The 27,823-nt window shown below is 44.0% G+C and overlaps 1 protein-coding gene and 2 long non-coding RNA genes across 7 annotated transcripts in view; 2 read left to right on the forward strand and 1 right to left on the reverse strand.

Annotated features, from left to right (window-relative positions):
- LOC109282396 (uncharacterized) overlaps positions 1–401 on the forward strand; it is a 170,751-nt gene extending 170,350 nt beyond the window's left edge. The window contains exon 4 of the long non-coding RNA XR_009463066.1: positions 296–401. This is a non-coding gene — a long non-coding RNA (uncharacterized LOC109282396). The remainder of the gene's footprint in view (positions 1–295) is intronic.
- RNLS (renalase, FAD dependent amine oxidase) overlaps positions 1–27,823 on the reverse strand; it is a 179,420-nt gene that overhangs the window by 70,999 nt on the left and 80,598 nt on the right. The gene's annotated exons all lie outside the window — the stretch shown is intronic.
- On the forward strand, positions 9,276–27,755 carry LOC132251184 (uncharacterized). Its single transcript, XR_009463065.1, has 3 exons — positions 9,276–9,575; positions 9,807–9,962; positions 24,909–27,755. It is a non-coding gene; the product is annotated as an uncharacterized LOC132251184 (long non-coding RNA).

The raw sequence follows: 27,823 nt of genomic DNA on the forward strand, positions 1-27,823 counted from the left end.
CTGGGCTGGAGCCAAGGCTTATTTACCCACCCTGCGAGGGTGGGGGAGATGCAAAGCATCCTGGGATGCTGGAGGACCACGTGTTAACTTGAATCTGGAGGGGATTTGAGACACAAATTTAATAAACCGATTTAACTTAAATCAGTTAAGTCTGATGCTACATCCATACATGTTTATCTTGAACTAGTTTTGGCCATTTTGAAAGGGATTTATGTGCACTGAACTTCTATTGCATTACAGATTTGAACCATTTTCTAATCACTTATACAAGTTTATGTGAAACTTCTGTCTCTAGCCTTGAGGATTGGGAGCCCTCCCTGGATGAGTTGGACTGGAGGCTTTCAGTGCCCATGCCCTGGCACAGGGCCATGGATCTCCTCCCCTGGCATCGGGTCAGACAACTCCTCTGGCCATGTGTTCTGGGCAGTGCTGCCCACAACCCAGGCTGCCTGGAAACTGTTCCCCTTCCACTTCCCCTAGGGGCACACACCAGAATGTAGGAGAACGCAAGGAAGTTGTGCCTCAATTTATAAGGTTGCCACTGCCACACTTTTCTCATTTTCAATAAAGAAAATCTGTTGAATGTTGCCCATGACAACTTGGTCCCTCTTCCTACTGATGCAAACCAGGAAACCTTTGGAAGGGGTGAGGTCATGCCAAGTGGTGGCAAGGAAAGTTTGTGAAAGGGACAAAATAACCTGGAAGGGATGGTTAGGAAGGGGAAAGAGGAGGGACTTGGGGTCCAAGAGAATGCTGCACGGGCTGAACTCAACAAACAAAACCTTGGAGGGGAGGTAGAGGATAGGGGGCTATAGACCTACCACACTCATTTTTGGATTCCAGAGTGAAGAGCAGGGACTTCTCTGTGTAGGAGCCAGACAGGTGTGTGATCCTGGACCCCCTGTCAATCTGAGATAGTTGCAGGGCTGGGACAGGAAGTGGCTGTGGGGTTGAGGTGGAAGGAGGCAGCAGGGTGGGAGGCAACACCATAGTGGGGGCTGTGGACTCCTGGCTCTCCCTCACATAACCCCCAGCTCCTTGGACCTCACACCCCACGACCCAGTCTCCCCCTTTGGGGACTTTGGCTCCGTGACCCTTGGCCATGCCTGGGGCTCATGTCACATGGCAGAACCAAGCCCAAGTCTGTTTATCCCAACCAAGGCTGTGTCATTCTCTTGCAGCAGGACCCGAGTCAGGATGGGGACTGTGGTGAGTGGAAAAGTTCACCCCCAGGACCCTCACAGGGTGGGTAGATGAGCTCAGGCCAGTAGGCTCTGTTGCCACAGTCCCAGTAACAGCCTGGCCAGGCAAGTTGATAGGCTGAATTCTCCCCCTGGTTCTTCCTGCACCCCTTCAGGACTGTCCTGGAACTGCTTGGAGGCCTTGCATACATGGAGTAACCATCAGGTCTGTGGGAGAGCAGATCAGCTCTGGAAGGACGGCAGTGTCCCCGATAGCCTTGGCATCGGGGCCCACCTGGGGTCTTTCTGCTTCCATGGACCACAGGCCACTGGCTCTGTCATGGTACTCCTCCTGTCCTGGATCCCACTCCCACTCCACTAGTTCCCAGCTTGCATCCAGAGGTCCCTCCTGTGGGACCCCCATTCCTATTGCCCTTGGGAAAAGCTCTTGGCACAGGGCACAGCAGTTGTAGGAGAAACCAAACAACAACTGTGTACCAGAATGAATACACACCAAAAAGCTATCAAAGACAAAAATACCCAATTACCTGTGGGGGCACATGTCTCACAAGACAACCACTTTCTCTCTCCAGTCTCTCAGTTCTAATCCTTAAAGGGAATTTACAATACACCTTTCACAGATGAGCCTACAAACTCACTTCATAAATCTACTGCATACAAAAAATCGTGGACTAAATATAGACAGTGGCATTGGATTTATGGCACATTATAACCTGCCTGCCATCTGATAACCCCAGGTTATCCATCTGCATTTTACCAGCTACATTCTATCACCAATTCTACACTCCTCCTTCTCCACCCCCTCAACCTGTCTCTCACTTATTGTCTCCCATTCCCTCAGATCCTCATTGCCATGCATTTCCATTTTCACAGACCTGCATTTAATATATTGGCTTCTATTCTACCCAGGAGAGCACACAAATAGATTCTCCCTATTGCCTGAAGAAGGGTGTTTGTGCCTGAAAAACTGCAAAGAACAATTTTTCCAGCTATTTAGTTGGTCTAATAAAACATATCATATCTACCCAAAGAACCTTGTCTGCCTATGTCCATAGACCAAGACGGCTACAACCAGCAACCCTAAAGCATGGGACAAAGGTTTGGTATTTATGATGAAGGAAGCTCTCTGATTATAAAAGCTTATGCCATACCTCTCTGATTTAGTTAGTCTAATCTACCTTGCTTTCTGCCTAACTCCAGACTAACACAGGTACATACCTCTAGCTATTTTTGTGCCACCAAAATACGGAGTCAACACTTCTTTGGGATATGAAATTAGCATATTAGAGATCTCCTGTTCTATGTAAAAGTTCATCTCCTATTACAGATTCAAGAGGCAAAAGATCAACTACCAAAATACATAGTTTCACACTGAATTATATTGGCTTAATTCTTTAAGAAAAAAATCAGTTAGCAAGTAATAAATAAGAAATGAATCAAGGAATTATTTAGCATATGGAGTGACTCTATCCAACAACAGTACTTCCTACATTTGCCTTGCATGTGCAGGCAGCAGATCCATCTGGTAAATAATGACAGCATTCTTCAAAAGGGAAAGAGTGATTTATTCCATGCTTGTTACTGTCATGCCCATAACCAAAACAATCTTCTTTCTAAAGTACTTAGGACACATCAAATGGAAGAATGATGATGTATCTGGTCATGCCATTGTTAATAATGCTGCGGTTACAAACTCATATCAATAATAACTTTGTAATTGATCATCCCATCACGTATTCTTTCTATGAAATGACATTCTCTCTTGTGTTACAGCAGCAACTTGAGAAAGAAAGGGCTCCTATACATGTGCAGGGAGGCTGCTCCAATTCACTGTAATTACAGTGTGTCAGAGTAGACACGACTAATCGAGTCTGCTGGAGTGTGGTAATTACTGCACTCCAGCAGAATCCAGCATCACGTGTATCAGTGTCCCCATACTGAAAAATGGCAGTGGAGAGCTTTAAACTAAGGCTCGTTTGATGAACTTTAGTTGAAAGCACCTTGCCGCCATTTTTCAGTGCGGAGCACTGAGCACTGATAACCATGATACTCTGGGTGCTTTAATAAGCACAGTTCATGGAGCTGTGCTAATTAACATGCTCCCACCTCCCACCAACTCCAGCACATGGATAAATGTCGTGAAGTTGTAAATCAGGACTCCTGAGGCTAGTGATGTAATTTAGGAAATCCTGAATTAGGCAACATCCGATTAAGGTATGGAAGCACAGTGTCAGGAGAGAATTTTAGAACTTGATACATATTCTACAACTTACTCAACTATGTTGACTTTTCCTTCCCTCTACATGAAGCAAATCTTAGTTCCGAGTGAAGAGCAATAAACAACAAACTGTAAACTGTGAAACCTGAAAATTATGTATACTAGTAGTCTACCTTTACCCACATGTCCTGTGTGTGTTTTCTAACACTTTTGGGCCAGGGACTACATTTTACTAGCATTTATATATTTTTATATAGGACCTAAACCAACAAGACTCTGGCCCTGAGTAAGTCTTCAAGCACTACCATTTTAGGTATAACAAGTCTAGGAAGTTTTAAGATAGGCTAAGTCTAGCACTTTGCCTTTCTAGGCTTAAAAAGATGATGACATCCACATAGAATGTAGTCTTTTCTCCAAAAGGAGAGTTAGAGGCTATTCTGGCAAGCCACTGTGCTAAGACGATTTATGAGGTTTCTGTATTGTGAGCAGCTTATCCAAATCTACCTGCCTTTAAAAAACACAAACACTGTCAGCAGTGGAAATCACTGTTCCAATTTCTAGCTGCTATTCATGCTGCATCTGGTCAGACAAAGACAGTACAGTCTCTTCTCCTAAATACTCATTACAGAGCAGAAAGGATCCAGTATTACATTAGTTCTTACAATTCAAAATAAAAAAGGACTCATATACTGTTCATTTGGTGCTCCAAATGATGCAGGGAAACTATCCCAAATCCTATGATCACCATGTAGCTGCGTAACACAGTTGCCTCTAGTAGCAGGATACTGGAATCAGTGGGTGTAGCCTATTTTAGTGTGGTGTAAAAAAACCATGCTAATATACTAATGCACAGTAAAAATAGGCTACTGTGCATTAAGCATCACTAAAAAAGCATGCACATTTGCTACTGCGCATTAGGGCAGCCTACTGTGCATTTATTTAATACCTCACATTACAGGGTACCTGTAGACATGCTGGGAGGCTGCTCTGACACGCTGTAATTACAGCAAGTTGGAACAGACTTGATTAATCAAGTCTGCTAGAATGTGCTAATTGCCATGCTCCAGCCAGCCTCCACGTCTTATGTATTAGTGTCCCCACACTTCAAAACAGCAGCAGGGGCATTGGAACTAAAGCTTGTCCACTGAGCTTTAGTTCAAGTGCCCCCACCACCATTTTGAAGTCCAGGGATGCTGATAAGCGATATGCTGTGGTGCTTTAATTAGAGTGGCTGGCTCTCAGAGCCGCTCTAATTAAAGTGCACCCCACCTCCTCCACCTGGAGCATGTGTAAAAGTGCCCAGAGGTGCTAAATTTTATGCACATTAGCAAAAGCATATTAATGAACATGTAGATGTGTCCAGTGACTCAGGAAGTCCTATCCAGTATTAAGCTCCTAAAATGAGACTGAACTCAGCAGGAACATCGTAAGCGATAAGCAAGAAAGTAACAGATTATTTTCTAAATTTTTACCTAGACATTCTGTGTCTTGAGTTGATTAGTTATTCAGCCCAACTTGTTCTTTTCTACTCAGTGTCTTCATCTCAGATACTTCTGTTCTCAACCTGATCTTTCTTCCCTTCCTTCTCTCCCCTCCTTTCACCCAGTCTTCATATCCATTTCACTTCCCTTTCATTTTCTTACTTAGAAAAACCCTTTCAAATAAGTGGCCATTTAGCTTGGTTAGAATGTGGTGCTAATAACACCAAGATTATAGGTTTAACCCTGGCTGGACTAAATGATCTCTTGAAGTTTCTTCCAGCTTTACCTCTATGTCATGAGTCGGAGTCCCAGGGGTGGCTGCGATGCCCCCTGGTGGCTCCGTTACTGTACTCACTCTGCCCCTAGGTGCTTTCCTATCTTTCCTGCCATGCTTGATGGTGAAATAATGAATGGGAGGCTGCCCATAGGCTTTAGCATGGCCCTAGTCCTAATGAGCCCCAACAAGTCCTCACTGGGCCTCGCTCCATAACTGTGCCACCGAGGGCACCTCAAGCATTGTGGGCTAATTGTGTGGCTCCAAATCCTCCCTTATACCACGCCCCATGCCTTGTGGATCTTACAATAACGTTGTTCCCTCTGTCAGGGCCTTGGCTTCCTCCCCTTTTATCTCACTAAGCCCTTTAGCCTAGGCCCACTACGTCAGACCTGGTTCTGAGGCTCTAACTCTTGTTTGTCCTGTCGGTTAATGGACCCCTGGCCCCTGTATGGCCTGGTGGACCTAATGTAACCCCGTGCCCCCTCTTGGCTTAACAATCTCTCATGACTGTGCTTCTCTTGGGTGCCAAGCTCTTGGTTTCTGTGTGGCTATGCCTGGCTTGGGCGTCAGGCCCCAGGCCCCTGTGTGGCTCTGCAGCCTTGCACTATGCCTCACTTTGGGCTCAACAGAAGCTCAGGCCTTGAACCTGCTCCTAACAGGGCTCAAGGCAATTGTGTGCCCTTTTGGGCAGTAATAGGACCTCTGTAACCACCCCTTTCAGTCTCAACCCAAACCACTGAATTAAACATTAACATAAGCCCTAAGTCCCTGGGCTATAACAAAAATACACATATAGTAGAAACAGTCCTTTATCCCTTTAAGACAGCAAACCTTCCTTTCCTCCAGCAGGTATACCTTCCAGCCCAGGCTCTATCCATAACCTATACAATCATCCCACCTTGACTCTCAGACCCTTTGGTCCCAGCTTAGCCCTTCCTTGGGTATATTGACCACTGGCAGGTCCCTCAAACCCTCTAGGGCAGGGGAGGGCAATGATTTCGGGCAGAGGGCCACTTACTTTTTGGCAAGCCATTGAGGGCTGCATGACAGGCAGCCAGGGGCAGATAAATATTAATTTTCTAAATTTTTTAGGGGCCCTGTGGGCCGGATAGAATGGCCTGGTGGGCCACATCTGGCCCGTGGGCCACATTTTGCTGACCCCTGTTCTAGGGGCTAACGTAAAACAAAAACCCCTTGCCTGCAAATCAGTCTTTCTCTGTGTCGCAGAGCACCCCGGTGCCCCTGCTCCTAGAGAGGAGAAACTGCCAGGGAGAGAGAGAGCGAGCCCTGGCCGGACAGAACGAGCCCAGCTGAGGGTTGCCAGGGTAACGAGCGCAGCTGCGGGTTGCCAGAGCAACTAAGGGGAGCCAGCTGCCTGTAGGAGGCAGGGCCTGGCCCTTATAAAGCCCAGGCTGGCAGTTCTCTGCCAGCAACTGGAGAGGCAGGAGCTCCCTTGGCCAGGATGGGGGAAGAAGCCAGATTGCAAGTATAGCTCATGATAGCCCTGGAGGCTCGAGCCATGATACTAAGTTATAGCCATACGGCTTGTAGTTATGTTATAGCCTAGAGGCTTGTATTTTGAGTTTATGTTTGGCTCTGTTTATTATACCGGAGGTTTGGGTGAGGCTGTAGGGGTTGGAGGAGGCCTCATAGGGACCCCATAGGGGTGGGGTGCCCTAGCGCCAGTGAAGGCGCAGCTTGTGTGCCAGTGGAGGCGCAATTGGTGGCGAGGAGTGCAACCAGTGGGTTGCAGGCAGGGAACTGAGACCCCGGGTTGTGTGCGGGGTGCATAGATCCCAGCCCCAGAGAAGGGCACTTTGAGGAGCCCAGTGTGGCCCAGAAGGTCCCAGAGAAGGGGACCAGTGCAAACCCCGAGAGGGGCAATATTGAGGAAGCCCAGGACGGGCGCAGTAAGCCCTAGAGAGGGGGCAACATTGTTAGGAGGCCCAGTACGGGTGCGGTGATCCTCGGGAGAATGGCTACTGCCTAGGCTAACCCTGGAGCGGGGGAGAGCGCTGCGGTTGCCCCCAGTGAAAGGGGGTAGCAGCGTGGTGTGCCCTGAGAGAAGGGGAGAGCAGCGCGGTGGGCCAGAAAGGCCGGAGGCTCACTATAGAGTCCCAGAGTGAACAAGGGTCCCGGAGCAGGACAATACTTTTAGAGAAGGCCCAGAGGGGGCACTGAGACGCCACAGTGGGGGGATATCTAAGAGAAGGCCTAAAGTCGGCCTCGAGAGCCCCAAGAGAGGGGCAGTATATTAGAGAAAGAGCCCGGAGTGGGCACAGAGAGGAGGAGCCCGGAGGTGGTGCTTCCATAGAGTGTACGGAGCAGGCCCGAGGGAGCGGGCGAGTTGATTGGTGACAAGACAACGTCCAGAAACATCTGCGAGGCTTGGGGCGTGGTATCAGGGGAGGTTGGAGCCACGCATAGCCCATAAGGCTAGGGTGCCTGAGGAGCACCCATTATACCGGGAGACCCCAGGGGGTCCGGAAGAACCACGGGGACAGAGGTCCTGAGTAGCCGTGCCCAGGGAGTCATAGGCAGCCTCCCAACCTTATATTTACCAGCAAGACGTGGCGGGCGAGAATAGGAGGGTGCCTTGGGCCGGCCTTGATACGGAGCGAGGGACCTCGAGGAGATCACGGCCCTCCTGAAGGACCCCGCCGTGACACTCTGCTCAGGGAATTTGCCCCTATTCCCAGGCCTGCAGAGTTGTTTAGCTCAATCCAGGTCCCTTTGGGAGTCCTGCAGCCAGGAGCTCCTCACCTTGTAGCTGTTGGGGGAGAGACTACCTGACATGCTGGCTCTGGGCTTATATAGCTCAAGCCTGAGCCCTCTTCCGGTCAGGTGAGGCCCTCATTAACTTCCCCCTGACACCTGCCAGCAGCCTCTTAGGCTGGATGTCTTCTTAAAGGAGCAGGCACATCCTGCGGCACATCATTCTATTCGTGAAAAACTGAAGGGTGTATATGAGGATTACTCCTGACATACAGTTTATTCTGTCACGTTACAGGATTTTCCCTGACCCTGGCCTATTTAGATTATAAATTGTTCAGGGCAGAACTCCCTTTATTGCTTATATTTATACAAGGTATTCTGTTAGTCTATAGGTATTACAACAATAAACATGAAGATTAATATATGTTCTAGTTGTGATCTGAGAAAAAATTGTAAACTAAGCAGGTAGCTAAATCTAAAAGAACAGAATCTTATCTACATATCACTACCACACACCATCAAATATCCAAGCTAGTTTGACAGATGGCCAGAAGTCCATCTTCTCTTTGGAAAAGATTCTCATTTAATTTTCCTGGTAGAATGATTACTCAATGCGACAACTGTCCCAGCACAAATGGGGAATATCTGCAAAGTTCAGTAACAGAACAGCAAAGCCTCCATCTGTAGTCACTGCAGCTGGTGTAGACATAGGTGAATTAGCTTTAAAACCAGCTAGCTCAGGTACTGCTAGTACCATGATCACTGCAGCATGAAGCTCAGCATATGCCAAATTCTTGGGCAGATTTTGAACTTTCTGGTGTCATGGCTACACTACCAGCAGTACCTGAGTTAGTTAGATTAAACTAACTCTGTCCATAACATGACATTTTTCCCAGTCCTGATTATCCTGGGTTTTCAGATCGAAACAGGAGTAGTACAGGCATTCACACACACAGTCTTTCCAAGTTGCATTGCTGCTCCTGTGCCAGAGCACATATTTTGACAACCTTGTTAGGGAATGGGTCATGATAACCTGACAGATACGTACCAGGATGCCCTGGGAAAAAGTGATAGCGCATTTTATCTTACATACTGAAGAAGGACTTAAAGAAGGGCAGTGGACTTGTACATCTATAGGGGCCCAGGACAAACATGATATCTATGGACAGCTTCTGGTAATGCCTACGTAAGTTGCGGCCACTGTAGTGATCAGTGTTGCCATACCCTTAAAGCACAGGAATTTCTGCACTGGAACCAACTGGTGGTCCACCTAAGCATCTTGACAATAATTTTTCTGGCAGTAGTGAAATTCCTTTTGAAGCACAATTAGGAAATAATCTGCTAGTAGTGGATGTGGAGCTGCTTGAAATAGTTTGTTTTGATACATAATCATTTTATGAATATTGTAAGTGATCTGGCCAGGTAGGCAAACCTATAAGAATATGTTCATCTAGCAGCTGTTGGAAGAACAGGCAGGAAAAAAATATAATGCTGATAAATAAGCAGCCTCCCAGCATACACATTTGGGGGGAAGGGGAAGGAGTAATTACATGACTACGTTCTACTTTCAGGCTCTGACCTGAAGTTACAGAGCCGTGAGTTAACAGAGTAAAGGGGCACAGAACAGTTGAAGTAAGAAGGGAGATGAAGCAACTTTTAAGGACCCACTCCCCAATATAGAGGTGAGAAACAATTTGAGAGTTAAGAGGAATAAATGATGCTACTCAGACATTCAAGGAGCATATGGGAAACTCAGACCTACTAGAATGTGTATGTCAAAGACAGAAAGACTCCTAGTAAATTAGACATACATGTCGGTTTATTTACTGCTTTAACCCCTATTTTCTCTGAAATGTTTGTTGCTTTTTGAAGGCTGTTTGGTCACTTTTAACCATTAATCACTCTTTCTGAAGGAAAGAGAAGTGGAGATACTGAACACAAGCAAATCATGATTAGTGCCTGGGGGCTTCAGCCCAGGGCCCAGCCTGAGATTCCGTCCAACAGGGATATCTGTTTGGTCCTTGGAGAGGATGTTTCACCAGTAAATCTCAAATTGCTTTACAAAGGAGGTCAGTATCATTATTCGGATTCCAGAAGGAAAATGGAGGCACAGGGAGATTTGAGATGACAGCCTGGGGTCTGAGAAGTTTCCTCCTAGCCTCAGTGATTAGAGGTTGGCATATGTCCTGAAGCATGAGGCTGAATAGACAAAATCATTTTGTTTTTAAATCTTTTCTCTTGTCTTGAAACCTACTGATCTCATGATGTGTTCTGAAGGCTAGCTATACACTGTTAAAACCAAAAGTATATTTTTTAATCTGGGGGATTTTTTGGCCTTTCAATGATATTGAATGCCCCCCGCATTATGATAAAGTATAAATGAAATATGCTGATGCTGCTATTGGTACATGTCTGGTAACCTTTTACTTAATTATTATTGACAGGTTTAAAAAAATACTTTGTGCAACTGGGAGGAATCTATATTACGACAAAGTTAACATTATGAAAGCAGTTTTTCTTAGCTTATGAACATATGCCAATGTTAGGCTAGGTGACACAGTTATGTTAGGTGACACTTTCTTGTCTTGAATTTCAACACAAAGAAACAAGCACTGTATTGTATGTTGAAATAATAGTATGGTCTTTAGATGAAATAGAAAAAGTACATTTAGAGTTAAGGTTTTTAGTCTGCTTAACTTGTCCAATTTAACCTAGTATCACAAGGATCTCATAACACCATGTGATTTTATGTCTTATTCAATATTTTCTCATATACTGAGGACAAGGAGTTGAAATAAGGACATGGCGAGAGCCTGAGCTTTGAATTTCTTCACTTGTATAATTTTAAATGCAAACCGGATTGTTGTTTTAATATGCTGCTTGAAACCACAAAATAACTAATCATTTTCCCTTTTTAACTGAAGTGGTTATGATGATTTTAATAACATTTTGAACAAATTGTTTTTAGACCACGGACTTGTACAGGGTACAAGCTTCAATATATAGGGATTTTTCAAAAGCAATTTATGAAGTTCTGGAAACCAAGGTCTTCTAAGTATTTTCCACTGTATGCCTTACAAGCCTTACACCACTATAACATACTCTAGAGATTTTATTACATCAAAACAAGAAAAATGTGTTATCTGGAACCTCAGCCGTCTTGAGCAGAAGCTAGGAAGCTCTGGAACTCCCCAGCACAGAGCTCAGAGGCTCTGGTACATGGCCTAGGTTTTTTGAAAAGCAGAGAGAGCGAGCAGATATCTTTCTAAAATTCTATTTAGGGCCCTTCTGCCCATTTTTACTCTTTCACATATGGAAGTGACACACGGGGCAGAATCCTACTTCATCTTACATAGGTAAACTGCAGCTATCCAATGACATAACTGTGATCACAACTGCCATGCCATTCAGACCTACTTGGTATCTTAAGTTTCTGGTACATTGTCACAAAGGGTAGGGACGGAAGTTACACATAAACCAGTTTAACTGATCAGAAACTGGTTTAAAGCTGTAACAGAACGTAAGTTCAATGCACGTAAACCAGTTTCAAAATGGCCAGAAATGGTTTAGGATAAACCTGGTTGAATGTAGTATCAGACTTGACTTATTTGAGTCAAACCAGTTTATGGAACTTATGGCCCAGACCCCTTCCTGGTTTAAGTTAAATCAGAGTCCGCCAGCATCCCAACATGCTTTTCAGCCCTTAGGCTAGGCTGGGCTGTCTACTCCAGAGAACAGGGCTGGCCCCACCCCTCTCCTCCCTAAGCCAGAGCTCTGGCTGGCTGAGAAGGAGGTGGAGACTGCAACCAGGAGACCGCAGTGTCTGCCTGGCTCCCCTTGCCCTCCCCTCCCCCTTGCAGCTCAATGCTCAAGCAGGGATCCTCCAACTCCTTCCCCTCTCCCACAGCACAGACTCCAGCTGCACGGACACCAGCATGCATCTGGTCATGGTCACGCCACCGCCATGCTAACTAATGCTGAGAGGTATCTATGTGTGTGTGTCTCCAATTTCCATAGAACAAAGGCAGACAAAACAGCATCCACTCGGGCTTTTTAGAGCTAATCAACAGGTCAGTTGGTAATGTCCCTCCGTTCTTCTTTAAAAATGCTTTGCAAAAAGCTGTTTAAGAAGAGCTTGAACTACTGAGAGAGAGGTTTTGTTTTCTTGATGGGCTGAAAAGATTTGTGTTCTGATAAGCTCCCTGCTGGCTTCCTGTCAGTGTTCAACAAGGGTCGTGGAGAGGTGTAAGAAATGACTTGGTTTGCAATGAATGCAGTGCTTGTCAGTTTGCTGCAGAGAGTACAGTAGAAGCGGTGTTGTCCAGCACTTCATTAACCGGCATGCTCTATTAGCCAGCATGCCGACTGATGTGGCAAAAGTGAAACTGGAAGTCCCACCGTGGCACTTCCAGCTTCACTGAGTCCCACTTTGCCAACTTTGGACCACTGCCTGGGGCAAAGCAGCCTGCACGGGGGCCCCCCTCCCTGTCCCCCAGCACACTGACGCCAGGGAGTGAAAGCCATGGTGCATCAGATGTGGCGGAAGGGGAAGTGGCCTGAACAGGCCAAGACGCCTCTCAGATAACCGGCATATTTGATTAACCAGCACTCCCCATTCCCCACGGATGCTGAATAACACAGCTTTTACTGTATAAGGCAGCAGGGAGAGGGAGATTGCATCTGTTGACAATACTTACATTTTCATACAGTTCATACAAGCAGTCCTTTTCCACCCCGTGCCCTGCCGGCCTGTGCCTCAGAGTGCTAGCCAGTGGCTGTGGTCTAGCAACCCTCCCCACACCTTAAGCAGCGAGCGCAGTGTGGGAGGGGGGAAGCCTGGCATGGGCTGCTTTTCCTTCTCACTCCATGCACACTACGGCTGAGGACTGTGCAGGCAGGGTGGGGGTTTAAACCCCTCCCTAATCAGAGTGCCCTGCTGGGGCCTGGCCACATCCCCCCTCCTTAGCTCTATACTGTGGAAGGGAAGGGAGGGCTCCCTCTAGAGCTCCCCAATTTCTGGCCTGAGCCACTGCAGGCATTTGCCTGCATTTCCTGAATTAAAAGTGAATATCTATCCATTTGCAAATCAATTCAATCTCTGTAGGTTAGACTAATCTGCAAAAATGGAATCAATTTAGCCTTGGGCTTTTTGAATGTCTGTCCCTAGCCAAAACTTTTAGATCAACCTAACTAGAGTTAGGTGAGGTGAACTAACTTTGATGGGGAATGAGTTAACCCAATCTACTGAACATATGTATGCATTTGGAGCACAGCCCTGATGCTGGGAAAATCTAGCCACTCACCCCAGCTCTGGGGCTGTGCTGCTTATACCCCCACACTCCCAATTTTAACCAGGCTATTTTTAGCTCCCTGATACCCCTCCCCCCAGATGGACAATTCCCTTACAGACCAACCTCCCCCCCCCCCGCTGATCCCACCAACCCCCCTGCAGACCCTCCAATATTCCCCACAGAACCACTACCCCCTCTCTAATCCTGTTTACTCTTTCTCCCATGCCAAGCTATTTATTTTGGTTTACACGTATAGATCCTGGCACTAGCAAATAGCTGTACATGTACACCCTGTCCCAAGTCTACATTCATGTGGCTCAAAGCAAGCTGCATGAACGTAGACCAGATGTAGCAAATGTCAATATGCACCGTACGGACACATCCAGACGAGTGCGCATGTGCATTCCCCCAGGGATAAATAGCAGCAGCATATATAATATGTGCTGCTGCTACCTGTCCCTGGGGAATGCCCATGCCCATGCACTGTGGCGTGTGGCAAATTGTTCTGGGTGGGGTAGGGGCACCTGGGCTGGACCCAGCAACCTTACATGTGGTCCTGAGGGCTTCTCAGGGCTCCAACGACCATGGTCCAGCAGCAGGGAGTCTGGCTGGCAGCTGGAGTGTGGCTCTGGCTGGCTAAGCTCTGGTTTCGGGCAACACACACTGCCACCACTTGCGCCGCCCCACTTTTTTATCTTGTGGTTTTCTGACACCAGGATCTCCCTGTGTCAAAACCATCCTCCACCCTATGATGCAAATTAGCAGCATGGGGAATGCCTGCATGTGCAGTGTGCAGCACCGCAGATGAGTCTGTGGCACTGCATACCACACTTGTGTACTCATCTGGACATGTCCTATGTGTCCAAGGGAAAGGGAAGACCCATTTCACAACGGGAAGGTAAAAAAAGGGGGCATAGAACTCATACATAAAAATTAAATACAGCCCAATTATTGAGTCAAGTTTTGTGGCTGAATTTAGTACTTATGAGACTTAGGATGGATTCCATACTAAAGCTGGAATGATCATGTGACCTATTTGTGCCCCTCTTGAATGAACATAAAGATATATTGGCAGATGTGTGTGTATACATACAGCTGCTGGCTTGAAGCCAGTTGATAAATTTATTCTTTCCCAGGGAAGTGCAGGGAAGAATTCCAGTTTTATTTGGCAGAGTGTCAAATGTTTTCCAAATTGCTTAGCACAGCACTATCTCTAGGGATGACTTGGGTGACACTGAGACTATAACCACTTGTTAGATAACAGCCCCAAGGAGAAACAGCAGACTTGAAAATATGGTTTGTTATAGTCACCATGACCATTGCTGTATAATCTTGAAATAATTTTCTATAAAGTTATAAATATAATTCCTATATAATTCAAAATTTAAAGACATCTAGACATCATAAATCATTTATTCACTAAAAGAACAAAGAACTGTAGTGATATCCTGCTTGGCTAAGGGGGATTTTTTATAACTAGGATTGGTGTTATGAACACATCATTCTTCTCAGTTAATTATGCATTCCACTTGAAACTTTGTGCTTCATGACCCTCTGACCAACTTGACCCTGGTGAGAATGCCATCCGATACTGGGTCTTCTTTTGGGATACTAGAATTTAGCAGTATGAAGGGCCAAAACTGCCTGAGTGGAGAAGCTGAAGATCCAGTACCTGTGAGTGCCTCATTACACTAGGGCTTTCTGGTATTTCTTAGTCACTCCTAAGTGTCCTGGCACAGGTATGCTGACACAGCCAACACATAGATCAATGGCTTGGCTAGTGTATGCTCCAGTGATGTCTATCAGCACAATGGAGCTGTTATAGGTCAACTGAAGTTAAAACACCTGAAAAGCTTATTTAATTTAAATCAATGTATGAATCAGTCTTGACAGCTGGTTCTGAAGAGGGAAAAAATGGTTATATAACCATTCATTATACCTCTTTTCTGAGCTGCATTAAGTAAAATTTTAGCACAGCTAAGATCTGCGGTGATATTTACTATGGGTTATACAGTCCCCCTGGGTAATTCCCACTTCTAACCATTCACAAAAGAAAATGCATTCATCATCTCTTGGAAAGCTCAGCTGGAAAGCAAACAATGCTGTGGACAGAACAATTTATTCTGAAGGTTGAACTGTGATAGCGTGGGCTGCCCTTGTCCTAAAGAAAAATTGGATGCCCTTTGTCAAGTCCCAAACCTCTCTGAAACATTAGTTCCCACTTCAGGAAAATGAAACAAAGCTTGTACACTTTCAATCCCACCAGGGTAACGAGGACAAGTATGGAAAAATCTGCATTGCCACTGTTCTATGCTACCCTTCCTCACACTTCTTAGATCAGTGGTTCTCAAACTTTTTAGACGCGAGACACCCCTCGTTAAACTCAAAGCACCCCTCAGAAAATGCCAGCTCTTAGATTTCACTTGTTTCTTGACTGAAAAAATAATAGAGCAATTTTTATATTGCAAAGAACTCATAAAGCCCACAGCAGGTCAGAATGATTTTAAGGGCTTTATTACACATTAATTTTAGGTGGCTCAGAAAGCTCTTAACCCCTGGGTTGGCCACACACAGCAGACATGTAAACTAGTTTTAAGCACCCTCTAGGTGTCTTAAAGTTACACCACTCCAGGGCAGACTTATCTCTTCATTACCCAGTTTGTATTCCAGGAAAGTGTGGCCACTCCCCAGAGATAAGCTGCCCAAGTTTCAGTACTTTAGCATCCCCAGATGCAGCACCCCTCTCCTCACCTTCCTGTTCTGTGTGGACAAACTTTCTACCCCCTCAATTCTACTGCCCAGGAGGTAGTACTGGCACCAAGCCAACTCCCACCCCTACCCCCAGGGGTGTGATCTGGCTGGGGAGCTTGCAGGGAGAAAGATTGATCAGGGAAGGAGGGCTAGGTGGGGTGGATGGGGGAGCAAGCTAGGGGGCCAGACTGGGGTCCCCGTGAGCTGAGTTTTCCCTCCTGAGGCAGTGGTAGTGTACCTGTGAGCTGGGGATACCCAAACTCAACTTATTTACTCACTCTTTATTTCTTTTTCAACATTTTAAAAACTTTTTTTTATCCTATAGCGGCTTTGGTGTCCGATTTCCTTCATTTCAACACCCAGCCCTCAGCTGCCACTCCACCTCCCATTTAACTACCCAGGCCTCATCATTAAACTCTTCCCCCTTCCAGCCCCAAGCTCCTGCCTCCACCAACCCCTCTCTCCAACTTACCCCCACAAAGAGCAGGGATAGAAGCTGACTTGGTTCATCGGCCCTCTAATAGAAACTCAAAGCTGTAGCTCTTAGGCCCCTACTTCCCAAACCTCTAGTGATAAGTCACTAAACTGGGCAGGTCAGGGACAGTCAGAGAAGGTTTATTAGCCTGAACATAAAACGACTTTAAACTCGAGCTAGCACTAACACCGATCAACATTTGAGAAGCTTAAAGTGCAATGTATAACAAAGTTCTAACACTATGGATACCTATTTGAAATCTCTGGTTTTATCTTGTGAAGCATGTCCGCATGCCTAGCAGTGCTAACACTGCACTGCTCCCCATGGCATCCTTGGTTGAGAATCATTGTCTTAGATGCTTGCTTAGGGGGAAAAAAAGTGTTTGGCTTTTAACAGATTTTAATACGATGTCCCAAAACTTCCATTTGAATGAATTAATCGCAAATGCCAACAGGTCACCAAGAACATCCTGATGGTCTTCAAAATTCTCAAATACTGGATTGGGACATCACATTAAGGAGTGCATGCTTGGAAAAAACAGAATCCCATACTTAATATTTTATTTCTGTGATTATCTATCATTCTTCAAGGACGAAGCATACTATTTTTTCCTTATTTCTTCAGCCTGTTTTGTTTAAGAAGATTTTATTTGTAGTATCTACCCATATGTCGGCAGTGAATCTAAACTCATCAATTAGGCACAGAATGCCTGTCCTACCCACAGTATTTTTAAATTGGTGCTCATCACTATTTTAAGTTTAAAGGAAACTGTGTGGTTAAACGGTAACATAGATATTTTTAGCATCAGTAAGTTAGCAGATTTTAATAAAACACTCAACCACCAGAATATGCAGGTCAGCTGGTACCTGGACATACCCTTTATCGTGACAACTGACATGTACTATTACATTTCACCATCAAGTGCTACTATAACTCTGTTTGGGACATGAATAATTCAAAATGGCATATTATCACTGCCATTTTTACACAGTGAAAACTTCTTGGATAATAATTTCTTCCTTTGTGAGTTTTTAGAGACAATGTGAATTTCTTTTCAGAGCTATTAGAGATACTTATTAAGAGACCACCAGTAGGCTGGTCACAAAGGATGGACTCTTCAGGCAACAGCCCATTTGTTAAACATTAAGATTTTTTAAAGCTGACTCTGCGCCACAATTGCTGGCCTTCTGCCATTACACTGGCCATTTCAAGAGGCAGACTGTTACTGTTTCTATGTTTGCGTAGGTGGTAGCAAAGGTTATGAGAAAGACATCATTTGCTAGTTATGCTTCCTTATCAAATGACTTCAGACTTTAAAGGCAGAGCAGTAAATGCAGCCACATCAGTGTTAAATGCACAGAAACAGCCATTTGAAAAAAATATGATGCAATATATTTCTAATATGTTATGTATCCATTTGAGAAGTATAATTCTGAACACGGTACAAGACCTACCCTGTTATGAACATATTATTTAGCTAGAGGATAACAATTTACTGTTAGTGAGTGACATTTCTAAATCACTGTCATCTAAAATGGTTTGCTATAAACTTTATTACTTATAGTTTGTGATACGGGAAAGATACAAAAAGGGCACATATATGGAGTTATATTATCAAGTGGGGTGGAAAAGATACTAAAAAGAAAGACATTAGGGACTTATATGAAATAGCAAATCAGATTTTAACAAAGACTGGACTCAAATACACATGCAATGCATTCTGTTGACAAATTTGCTACACTTACTTGTTTTGTTTCAAAGAAATCCCAGAATTTTTTATGGAAGAATAACCCAAATTCTCCTGTAACACTAAATGATGTGTAATAGTCAGCCTTTGCTATAGATGAGTAAGATGAAACTGTTACATTTCTAGAACCACTCAGCTTTTGTGGCAAAACCTGTAGAATGAAAATTCACACACACAAACTATCATAAACTGTAATATACTGAGAACACTTCCCCATGGAGGAAGAGCAGATGATAGTATGGAAATAACAGGACAATGGTGGGCTAGAGATCCATGGAGAACTCTGGCCTGAACACAAAGGATCTTTGCTAAATATGTGAAACAGTCCTGCTCATGCCTCCCCTCACCACTGAAGTGGCAATGTGGTGTGCTCAGTTCCCACGCTGTTAATAACCCGTTTAGTGGTATTTGATAGTAACTTCTGGAGCTATTGCCCAGTTTTTCATTGAAAAATGTAGTCAGAATCCCTTGATGTTGCTACCTAGGCCAGACTATGTGGCTGTTAGCTCCCATGGAGCTCTGCTCACTTAATTTTGCTGCAGAGGGGTTGTTGGCAGCCTGAGAAAGCACACTGAGCACCTGCCTTTTCTCCCATTCTCCCCTCCAACCCACAAATACTGAATGACCACCTAATAATATTCACACAATAGAGAGGAATATATAAACTTTACTTTTTCAATACAATGAAATTAATATATATATTTGCTGTTTTTCTATACTTCTTTAATAAGCAACATGCATTTTTTAAATATATTTTTTTCTGAATTTCACACACATTTAAGAACATCAGTTTGAATTTTTAAAAATAGAATCCATATTATGCAAAAGTTCCATTCCAGTCTCCTTGACCTTGGTACACAGACACTTCAGTTTTGCATAGGGTCATGTTGATGTTTGATACACAGTTCTTGCAGCCTTGTTTAGGTGAAGAGCATAAGTATGCTTTAGAAACCATGTAGAATAAGGAGGCCTCTTGACATTAATATCAAATATGAGTTGTGTCTTATAAAAGAACTTTTAAAAGTCTTCATAAAATGTCTGCTAATTCTCATGATTTTACTCTTTTCTTCCTCGTAATCCATTTAATACATTCCATAATGTTAAAAATATCCTAAAGCAAATTTTCCATTAATAAAATCTGAACATACTGTGCAGTATTTGACTTTAATATATGCTGCAAAAATTAACATATGGCTTGCTTACTTTTCAGTGGAAATTATTTTATTCTTGGCATGTTATTGAGGAAGTGGAACAAGGGCCTGTGGTATTAGATTTTATTTTTAAAGAGTAGTGTTTAAAAGTAAAAGCTTAATCCTTTTTGATAAACCATAATTCAAAACAATCATCTGGCCATATTTTTATTAATTTTCTAACATTTAGCTGGACCAATTAGTGGCTGCATATTTTACATGAAGCCTAAACAGATTCCAGATTTGAGACTATTTCTATTTTATAAGTATGAAAATGTTAAAGAAATAGAATTTCACTAATTTACATTAATTAACAAAATTACTGTTGTTTATTGCACCATAAATAAAATTCACTCCTGGGCAAAAGTCTCAGTACAAGGGCAGATCCTCAGCTGGTATAAACTGTTCTTTGGTTCAGTGAAGTCACTGGAACAAAGACCAATAATTGCTGAAGCTCTACGGAAAAGCCTTGCACACCATTTTAATGTCCTAAGTCTAATGGCTGTGTATGTGTAAATAGCGTATTCGCTTTTGAATGGAAACTTTCCTATAGCTTATCATGCTTCTGGATTTAGATTTGGAATCATATTATTGTTTAAAATTAACTAGCTCTTTATTTAAAATGGATTCTGTAGAATAGGAGCAGAGGGTCATTGGGAACTCAAGTTTTTATATATAAAGAAAACCTGGAGGAGGAGCCTATATGCTTGATTTGGCAAGAGCCACTGAAAAAATATTTTTATGGTTACATAACCACAAAGGCAGGAAACCCCCCCCCAAACTTATGGTGTGAGAAATGTCTATTTTTTCTTGGGAGGTTTTTTTTTTTTGCCTTCCTTCTCTGTGCAGTGACAGACTTGTACCCTCACGGAGCAGGCAGAAGAGACTCATTCTCAGTGATATTCAAAGATGTGCCCATCAGAATTCTTATTATTTTGCTTATATGCATCAATGCTTGTCCTCTCTTGGGCAGAGAGATGGTAAGCTCACTCAGTAATTAAGGTTACCTTAAATTTTTCAACAAAAGATCCCTACTTTCAGTTATTCATAAATCTAAAATCTAGTTGAAGATGTTTAGAAGCTGTGAAAAATCAGACTACTTTTACTTAGATGATGATATGTTGACTCAGGAGTTGAATTTTAGAAACCAAGATTTAGAACTTAACATTTTCAGTAAATAAATATTTTCCTTATGCATTTATTTGATAATTAATCCCAATTTATTCTCCATATAAAACTACCACATTTACCTAAATCCAAGATGACTCTGAATTTAAGACAATAATTCAATTCTAAGCTTGGAAAAGTTACAAATTTGTTAATTTTTTCCATTTGGAATCTAATTATTGGAGGGTCAGGGGCAGGTGTTAAATTCATACCATCCCCCCACTCCTCCATGCCCTGCATAGCTATAGGAGGGAAAGCAGTGGAAGGCGATCAGGTTGTGGGAGAGGCAGTAAGAGACAGGCAGTGTGAGGCAGGTGGTGGTAGCCTGGAGCACAGAGCATGTGGTTTTCCAGCCTGGCCCAGCAGAAGCAGCAATGATGGCATCAGCTCTGACTTGGGCTCCAGGGTCCAGCTGAAGCTGTGGCTGCAGCATCAGCTGACCAACAAGGCATGGGAGCAGAGGCAGCAGGGAGGGTAGGAAGCAGCTGCAGCTCTGACCCCAACCCTGGGTTGGAACCAGCAGAAGGCAGGGCTGGAGCTAGAGCAGCCACCTGTGACCTTCCTCTGCCCCAGTCACCTTCTACTCAAATCCCAGATGAGGGTCTTTTTTCCCCATGTAAAATGCGGGGAAGAATCTTTGTCTTGTCCTTTGATTGGTATGGAATTAGGCTTGAGCAGAAGTCTGGCTTTCAGCAGAAGACTTAGGAAAATCTATAATTTTCCATGGCGAAGGTTATTAGGCGACTAGATCATTTTCTCTAAGTAACCAGGGCAAGTGCTCCTGGGCAAGGATATTTTAACCTACTTTAATGGCACAAAGGATACAGTGACTGGACCCCGAAACTATATAAATTTAGGCATGTATTTTAAAACAGGTAAGGTAACTTGATGATAGGACATAACAGCATTCTCCATCACATAAAATCTTAAAATGAAGACTGAAAGATTTCTAAACTATATCCTCTAGCTCAATCCCATTATATAGTGGGTGTACCTTTTGTAACAGGCTGGAACACCTAGGACAGCTTTGTTTGCTACCTTAAACTGCACTTTTTCCACTTTTTGTGCCAAAATGCAAAAGTGTATTACCTATATATGAGTTTCAATGAGTTGAAACTCAAAAAAGGAATCCTATTAGAAATGGAATATTGGCCATAGTACTAAATATGCATATAAAAGTATCACTTGGGCATGCAGGGAGAAAGGAAAGCCAAGGCATATTTTGAAATGCAGCTGGCAAGGGACATGAAAGATAATAAAAAAGGATATAACAAGTATGGTCAAATTAAAAGGCTAGAGAAACCATAGGTCCCTTACAGAGAAACCAGAAGCCATAGATTCCTTACAGAATGAGAAAAACTATCTAGTTACAGATGATTTAGAGAAGGGTCGTGTATTTAATGCCTTTTTTACTTCAGTTTTTACAAACAGGGATAGCTACAAGATGATGAGCGAAGTTGGCAGTAAAGAAAGGAAAGGAGACAAACAGCCTACAGTAGTAGAATATGTAAGGGATTACTCAGAGGTATTGAATACTTTCAAGTGGTTAGGGCATGATGGAATACACCCTGGGGAACTAGGGAACTGGCTGAGGTAATCTTGGAGCCATTAGCTATCCCTGTTGAGAACTCATGGAGGTCAGGTAAGGTCCCAGATAACTGAAAAAGGCCAAACATGGTGCCCACCTTTGAGAAAGGGAAGAAGGAGGATCCAGGGTATTACAGACTAGGCAGCCTGACCTGGATACCTGGAAAAGTCATGGAGCAGGTCCTCAAGGAAGTATTTTGAAGTACTTTGAAGAGAACAAGATGATCAGGAACAGCTAGCATGGATTCACTAAGAGCAAGTCATGCTCAACCAACCTGTTTTCTTTCTATGATAGTGACAGTCTCTGTGGAGAGGGGAAAATAAATGGATATGATATACCTTGACTTTAGCAAAGCTTTTGACAGCATCTTTCTTTACTTTGTCATTAACAAGCTAAGAAATTACAGACTAGACAAAAGTATCTTAAGGTGGACACATGACTAGCTAGATGATCATACTCAATGAGTAATAATCAAGGGCTCAATATCTGCTTGGGAGGTGGTATCAAGTAGGATTCCCCAGAGGTCTGTCCTGGGTCTGGTACTGTTGAATAACTTCATTAATTATTTGGATGATGGGATCAAATTTGCAGATGACACCAAATTAAATGGAGTTGCAGATACTTTAAAGAGTAGGATCCAGAATGGCCTACATCAGTGACGCCCAACCTTTTTGCATGGTGGGCCATAGTGGCAGTGTCCAGTCTGTCTGCAGGCTGGATCCAGACAATGTTTCTGAGCCAGTGCCTGGGTGGGTATGGTGAGCATCATCTGGCCATGTGGAGGGAGGCAGGGGGCAGGCCTGTTCTAATGCAGCCCCACAAGAGAAAAGAGTTTGACCAGGCCCCATGGAGATGGAAGGAGGCTTGGCCAGGAGGCAACCCAGCCCCACAGAGAGAAGGAGGCATGGCCTGGCTCTGTGGGGGGTGGGGAAGAATAGGGCATGACTAGGCCAGAACCCATGGTGGGAAGGGGGTCTGGCCCAGCCCCAGTAGGAGGAAAGAGGGCATGTCCTGGCCATGCAGGGGAAGGGGGCATGGCCAGGCCCCAATCCAGAAGCAGGGGGTTGCATGGCCTGGCCCCGCAGGAGGAGGGGGTGTAGCTTTGCTAAGACTGACCATGCAGGGATTGGGGCTTGGGGACTTAGCAGGGTGGAGGGTGACCATATTAATGGTATACTGAAGACTGGAGATAGACTGGAGAAATGGCCCTCAGTCAATCAGATGAGATTCAACAAAAACAAGTAAAAAGTCCTGCACTTCGGATGCAATAGCTGCCTGTACAAATACAGACTGGGGAATGACTGGTTCAACTGTAGTACTTCAGGGAAGTACCTGGGAGTTACAATAGACCACAAGCTGAATATGAGCCAGTATGTGCTCTTGTTGCAAAAAGAAAGACAACAGTATACTAGGTTATGTTAAAGGAGTGTAGCTTGAAAATCAAGGGGAGTGATTCTTCCACTCTGTTCAACATTGGTGAGGCCTCCCTCACTGAACACTGTGTCTAGTTTTGGGCCCCACATTTCATGAAGGATGTGGATAAATTGGAAAGAGTCCAGCACAAAACACAAAAATAATTAGGGGCCTGAGAAGCATAATGTATGGTAAAAGCTGAAAGAACTGAGGCTATTTAGTCTGGAGAAAAGAAAACTGAAGGGGGATTTAATGAGTCTTCCAATACCTGAAAGCAATTATAAGAGAGGATGGAGATGGACTTTTCTCTGTGGCCACAGGGGACAGGACTAGCAGCAATGGCCTCAAGCTGCAGCAGGGGAAATTTAGGTTGGAGATCAGAAGGAACTTTCTGACTATGGCAATGGTCAGACACTGGAACAAGCTAGAGAATTGTGCAATTTCCATCCTTGGAAGTTTTCAGAAGCAAGTTAGACAGCCGTTTGGCTGGGATCGTTTAATTAGGGATGATCTTGCCTTCAAGCAGGGGGCTGGATTAGATGACCTTGTGAGGTCCCTTCAAGCCCTACTTTCCTATGATCCTATATGCAGAAGGACATTTTCCTTAGATTTGGAATTCTCTTTGCCTTAAGGTCTATAAGAGCCCTAGCCTGGAAATCTTCTGGATGCACTCTAAACCTTTCTTACTCATGCAGGACTTTTGCAGCTAAGGTTAAATTTCATGGTATTGGGGGGGGGGGGGAATTATTTTATTATTTGCCATTTTATTTTAATATTTTATGTTATTATTGTAAGCTGCCTGGGCCTTTATTTGGGGAGGGTGGCATATAAGACAAATCAAATTAATCAATGAAAGTGTCTTAACCATAAAACATCTAACAAGTAACTTTTGCACATATGGCACTATGTCTCAGGCTGAACAATAAAATGAGAGTATTTATTTTCTTTAGGCATGACACCAGTTGCAGAAATAGCACTAAAAGCCTTTCAAAGCAATTAAAAAGTTGGATTGCCAGTCATTTCTGTTTCCAATAAAAACTGTGTCCCTGGATCCTGACTCGGAGGATACATCTCACTGATTGTAAAGGACACACAAAGAACAACTTGGAGGCTTGCCTATGGTTTTTTTTTTTTTAAATTGAGTACTTCCAAAGCTTTTCTATTGTTAACCACAACTTGAAATGTTACAAGTAACACTCCATGCTAGCACTTTTGCCCATGGAATCATAAATTTCAGCTTGAGCCATAACTGGCAATGTAAAAATATAAGATTGAATAAATAAAGTACTCTGTACAGAGTTAATGGGGACATCTCTGAAAATCAGGGGAACAGACTGATCATTGGAAATGCCCTATGGAACAAGAGAAATAAACCTATTTTCTCTCTCTTTAGAAACAGAACTACATCTAGTGGACACACAATAAGATGACAGGACAGGAGATACGAATACCTGAAAGGCACAAGGAGCACATTTATCATCTCTTCAGAGCATCTGCCTTTCTAAGGGGATGGAGAAGTGCTCATTTGAAGTACTAAGAATTTCTGCAAAATTTTCAGTGTCATGAAGACATGGTGGGAAGTGTATATAGTGCCTGGTCATCCAGAGCACTGCAAATCATGGCAAGAGCATGTATTCCTAGCAGTCTACAGTCAGGGGGGCTGGTATGCTGACATCTCAGTATGATTTGCAATGGCTCCCATCTTTGTACGTTCCCAAGGACTGAAGAGTACAGAAGAAAGTGCCAATTGGCTGACCCTCCATGGACCAGGTCCACCCAGGGATTCCCCCTCATGTGATGGAAGTGCAGTGTCACAGCTTCCCTGGTGAGTTTCCACTCCTAACGGCTGATCAATTACACTCCCAACCTGGAGTTGATCTCTGTTCTCCTTAGATGTTTTCTTCTTTCAACTACCATAAAGAGAATTACTCTCATTGGGTGCATGTACATAAGTGCGGAAGTTGCTCCGATGTGCTGGCAATTACCACACTCCAACAGCTTCCCAGGTCTTGTGTATCAGAGTCTCTGTGCTTCAAAATGGTGGCAGGGGCACTTGAACTAAGGCTCAATCAAAAGAAACCAAAAGGGAAAAAAAAGAAAAATCACTTACTACGAAGAAAAACAGAATGTGTGTTGTGGAAAACATGAAGGACACCTCTTTTGACTCTATGTCCTTTAAAACATCATCTTCAACGTGTTATACTGGACCACTAAACATCTCTTCAGTCTGAGGGCACAGAATTCACCGCAAAAGGTGGAAGCATTGGTACTAGCAGGCTAATCAGTCACACCTTTCACTCTAACGAATTAGGAAATCACCTGAGCAGTGCATACAAGTCATTTCAACCAATATAAATCCCACTTATGCTGGGCTAGTTACAGTAACTGAATAACTGACCCTGTTAGCAACAGAAAGCAGCTCTTGCTAGTTAACTCAGTTGCTAACAGAATGATTCTATAAAAAATGAATTTTCTCTGTCTCATACAAGTGCGTGTTCACAGACACACATGCACTTTATGATTTAAATGAGTAATACACTACACATCTGGTAACAACTGGTATTAGTTAAGAAAAATATCATCTGAGGTCAGATGGAAGTATTATTCTCTGGATTTAGAGCTGCATAAATAATTATTGCCTAAATTATCATTTTTAATCTGTTTGTAACTTATGCAGCCTAGCTTTCCCTCTCATGCCATAATTTCTATAAATGTAGGACACGTCCTTACTATATGTATTTTTGGGCATTTGTTAATACTTTGACATATCAAGATTTGTTAATAGATTTAATCTGATTTTCTATTATTTTTGAAGTTATTTGCAGTTTAATACATTCCTTAGCGTTAGGCATATGGCCTTCTGCGCATCAGAAGCCCAAATGCAGATCTGCTCAGCATCTCCCAGTTGCTGCCAATGACACTATAATCTCATATCAACAAGACACATTTATTGTATAACTACTGGGTATGCAATGCATTTTCTGTCCAATATACCTTTGATATAACGCACAAAGGGGTGAAAGTATACAGATGCACACAAAGCTTTTTGACCAATAGCAACTTAAAATAATTTTAAAATGCCAGGCAACATATACTTTTTTTGTTGTCAGTGCTCTTATATTCAGTGTAATCATCAGGGATACTAGTTTTCTGCTAAAAAATCTAAAATTCTCTAATAAAAACTCCAAAATTCTTTGGTTAAAACCCCCCAATTCCACATTTTTCTGTGATTAAAATGAAATGTCACTATATATAGAAGTATCAACTGCACACAATGTTCTATTGATATATTTCTAATTTTAAAGCAATTTGGAAGTCTACCAGTGCCTCAATCATTATAAAAAAAAAAAAAAATTCTAAATACGTATATATTTTGGCACTTGATTTTGCTTTTTTTTATCATGGAAAATCAGAGCCCCCCTCTGCCCCCTTTGCTCACCAGAATGTGAGTCCAACTGTGGCTGCTCCTCCTGTCCCATTCTTTGTGGCATTGAGCAGCCCTGATATGCCAGTGCCCTTCCCTTACCCATGCCATTGCCCCTTACTCCCAACCCACAACCCCCCACACCTCCACCCTGCTAGTGGCCCTCACTCCCAAACCACAGTCCCCCATACACCCAGCCCTGCTGGTGCCTCTCACTCCTGACCTGCTGCCCCCTGTCCCCAGGTTCCAGTCCCCTAGTATGTGGGGAAAGGTGTGTGTGCGTGTGTATGTGTGTGTGGGGCAGGGGGTGTGTGGGCATAGGTGATGCCATAGGCAATATGTCAGGGGGGCATGAACAGGCATGTGCCTCCCCAGATTTCTGTACCCACAGTGGAACATGGGGCTGCAGCGTGGCTGGACTGGCACTGGGCAGGCTGCCGCCCCATGCCACAGCAGGTGGAACCCAGTCTGGGAGGGAGCGTTGTGCCACTATGGCCACTCAGCAGCAGTGGCAGGGCGCAACTTGGCACCACCACTGCAAGCCACATGCCAGCTGTACTGTCACGGCTGTCAAGGTGAGCTCCACTGGAGGCACTACGGAGTTGTGCCCCCCTGCTGTTACTGGGAGGGTGGGGGCACCTCATCTTGGAGGCCATGGTGGTGTGGTGCTTGAGGTGGCAGCAGCACCGAGCCTGCCCAACCCACTACGCTCTTCCACACTGCGTCCCGCATGCTGGGCTGCAGAGGTGGCTTCTGCAGGTGCCAGTCCAGCCAGGCTGCAGCCCTGCACCCTGTTGTAGGTGCAGAAATCTGGGGGGGGGGCACGTGCCCTCCCCATTCCCCCCCCACTGCCTATGTCCCCCCTTTCCCTCCCACACTCCACC

The sequence above is a fragment of the Alligator mississippiensis genome, chromosome 6 (genome assembly GCF_030867095.1).
Source record: "Alligator mississippiensis isolate rAllMis1 chromosome 6, rAllMis1, whole genome shotgun sequence".
Lineage (NCBI taxonomy): Eukaryota > Metazoa > Chordata > Crocodylia > Alligatoridae > Alligator > Alligator mississippiensis.